Below are 3176 nucleotides of genomic sequence, written 5' to 3' on the forward strand. Positions count from 1 at the left end.
TCATTGGCTATGACTTCATGAACCTCTACTTCTTCACCAATCATGATGCTATGAACCATGATGGCCCGATCCACAGTAACTTCAGATCGGTTGCTTGTGGGGATGATGGATCTTTGAATGAACTCCAACCATCCTCTAGCTACAGGCTTGAGGTCCAGTCTTCTTAGTTGGACTGGCTTGCCTTTGGAGTCAACTCTCCATTGGGCGCCTTCCACACAAATGTCCCTAAGGACTTGGTCCAACCTTTGATCAAAGTTGACCCTTCTAGTGTAGGGGTGTTCATCACCTTGCATCATAGGCAAATGAAATGCCAACCTCACATTCTCCGGACTAAAATCCAAGTATTTCCCCCTAACCATGGTGATATAGTTTTTCGGACTTGGGTTCATACCTTGGTTATGGTTTCTAGTGATCCATGCATTGGCATAGAACTCTTGAACCATTAAAATTCCAACTTGTTGTATGGGGTTGGCTATGACTTCCCAACCTCTTCTTTGAATTTCAAGTCGGATTTCCGGATACTCATTCTTCTTGAGTTTGAAAGGGACCTCATGGATCACTTTCTTCTTTGCCACAACATCATAGAAGTGGTCTTGGTGGCTCTTGGAGATGAATCTCTCCTTCTCCCATGACTCGGAAGTGGAAGCTTTTGCCTTCCCTTTTCCTTTTCTTGAGGAAACTCCGGCCTTGGGTGCCATTGATGGTGAATGAAAAATAAAAAGCTTAGGCTTTTTACCACACCAAACTTAAAATTTGCTTGTCCCCAAGCAAAAAGAAAAGAAGAGTAGAAGAAGAAGAAGAAAATATGGAGAGAGGGAGAAGAGAGGGTTCGGTTATGTGGGAGAATGTGGGTTTGTGTTGTGTGAAAATGTAAAAGAAAAGAAGGGTATTTATAGGGAGGGGGGAGGGTATAGGTTCGGCCATGTTGGGTGGAAAGGGTGGGAAATTGAATTTGAAAGTAGTGGGGGTAGGTGGGGTGTATGGGGAAGAGGGGTTGATGTGAATGGTGAATGGGGTAATTGGGAAGAGGAATTGAGGTGATAGGTGAAGGTTTTTGGGAAGTGTGACATTGAGAATGAGATTTGGATTAGAAGAGTGTGATTAGGATTAAAAGGAATGTGGTAGGTGGGGATCCTGTGGGGTCCACAGATCCTGAGGTGAGGATCCTGTGGGGTCCACAGATCCTGAGGTGAAAACAAATACCATTCTTTCACCATATAGGCATGTAACATGCCTTGATGCATCATTCTGGCGTTCAAACGCCCATTGATGCTAGTTCTGGGCGTTAAACGCCCATGTTATGCACGTTTCTGGCGTTGAACGCCAGTTTCATGCTTGTTTCTGGCGTTCAGCGCCAGATTGTCCTCTGTGTGCGCATCCTGGCGTTAAACGCCAGGTTGTTGCTTGTTTGGGCGTTCAACGCCAGAAAGATGCTCTGTTCTGGCGTTGAACGCCAGAAAGATGCTCCTTCTGGGCGTTGAACGCCAGCCCGTGCGCCTCCAGGGTGAAAAATTTTTTTCTTCTGTTTTTGACTCTGTTTTTAATTTTTTTGATTTTTTCGTGACTCCTCATGATCATGTACCTAATAAAACACAAAAATAACAAAGAAACAAAATAAAATAGAATTAGATAAATAAAATTGGGTTGCCTCCCAACAAGCGCTTCTTTAATGTCAATAGCTTGACAGTGGCTCTCATGGAGCCACATGGTGATCAGGTCAATTTAGTGTGTAGTGTTCCCAACACCAAACTTAGAGTTTGGATATGGGGTTTGAACACCAAACTTAGAGTTTGGTTGTGGCCTCTTCTTGACTCTGAACTGAGAGAAGCTCTTCATGCTTACTCTCTTCTGTCACAGAGGGATGGCCATGTGCTTGAAACACAAGGTAGTCCCCATTCAATTGAAGGACTAACTCACCTCTGTTGACATCTATCACAGCTCCTGCTGTAGCTAGGAAAGGTCTTCCTAGGATGATGCATTCATCATCTTCCTTCCTAGTATCTAGGATTATGAAATCAGTAGGGATGTAAAGGCCTTCAACCTTTACTAGCACGTCCTCTACTAATCCATAAGCTTGTCTTATGGACTTTTCTGCCAATTGTAATGAGAACAAGGCAGGCTGTACCTCAATGATTCCCAGCTTCTCCATCACAGAGAGTGGCATAAGATTTATTCCTGACCCCAGATCACATAGAGCCTTTTCAAAGCTCATGGTGCCAATGGTACAAGGTATTAAGAACTTGCCAGGATCTTGTTTCTTTTGAGGTAGAGTTTGCTGAATCCAAGTGTCTAGTTCACTAATGAGTAAGGGAGGTTTACTTTCCCAAGTCTCATTACCAAATAGTTTGGCATTCAGCTTCATGATAGCTCCTAAATATAGAGCAGCTTGCTCTCCAATCACATCTTCATCCTCTTCAGAGGATGAATATTCTTCAGAGCTCATGAATGGCAGAAGGAGATTTAATGGGATCTCTATGGTCTCTAGATGAGCCTCAGATTCCTCTGGATCCTTAATAGGAAACTCCTTCATGCTTGAAGGACGTCTCAGGAGGTCTTTCTCCTTAGGATTTTCGTCCTCCTCCTCCCTAGTGCATTCGGTCACTTTGATTAAATCAATGGCCTTGCACTCTCCTTTTGGATTCTCTTCTGTATTGCTTGGGAGAATACTGGGAGGAGTTTCAATAACTTTCTTACTCAGCTGGCCCACTTGTGCTTCCAGATTTCTAATGAAAGATCTGGTTTCATTCATGAAACTGAAAGTGGCCTTTGACAGATCAGAGACTATGTTGGCTAAATTAGAATTATTTTGTTCAGAGTTCTCTGTCTGTTGCTGAGAAGATGATGGATATGGCTTACTATTATTCAGCCTTGCACGTCCACCATTGTTAAAACCTTGTTGAGGTTTTTGTTGATCCTTCCATGAGAAATTTGGATGATTTCTCCATGTTGGGTTATAGGTGTTTCCATAAGGTTCACCTAAGTAATTAACCTCTGCCATGGCAGGGTTTTCAGGATCATAAGCTTCTTCAGAAGCTGCCTCTCTATTACTGTTGGATGCATATTGCAATCCATTCAGATTCTGAGAGATCATGTTGACCTGTTGAGTCAACACTTTGTTCTGAGCCAATATGGCATTCAGAGCATCAATTTCAAGAACTCCTTTCTTCTGAGGTACC

The sequence above is a fragment of the Arachis stenosperma genome, chromosome 3 (genome assembly GCF_014773155.1).
Source record: "Arachis stenosperma cultivar V10309 chromosome 3, arast.V10309.gnm1.PFL2, whole genome shotgun sequence".
Taxonomy (NCBI): Eukaryota; Viridiplantae; Streptophyta; class Magnoliopsida; order Fabales; family Fabaceae; genus Arachis; species Arachis stenosperma.